Below are 394 nucleotides of genomic sequence, written 5' to 3'. Positions count from 1 at the left end.
TGGGATGCTCTAAAGTTATTGTCTCATGCAAAGAAAACGGATTTCTAAATTGAAAATGGGATTGGTAGCAGGGAGAACTAAAATGTATTTCCCCGGACTATCCAGATTTTGATTCAGTCGTTCAGAGATCAGAAAAAGTTAGCGAACCCGTAGGTACCTGTGCGTCTCCTTTTAACATTCTGACATGGTTGAAGTCCGAAGCTTTTTCTCCCCCAGATCCAGGAGGATAAGGGAACGAAGAGAACAGAATGAATAATAAAAGATGAATAAACGCTGATAAAATTGTCGAGGGGTAAGAGCATTCAGCTGTATTCACCCTGTGGAGTATCCCCTTCACAGAAAGGGGGAACGGGAGAGAGAATGTTAAGGAAATAGAGGGGAAAAGAAGGTGAGC

This window comes from Penaeus monodon, chromosome 23, assembly GCF_015228065.2.
Source record: "Penaeus monodon isolate SGIC_2016 chromosome 23, NSTDA_Pmon_1, whole genome shotgun sequence".
Lineage (NCBI taxonomy): Eukaryota > Metazoa > Arthropoda > Malacostraca > Decapoda > Penaeidae > Penaeus > Penaeus monodon.
Note: the sequence above shows the minus strand (reverse complement) of the source record.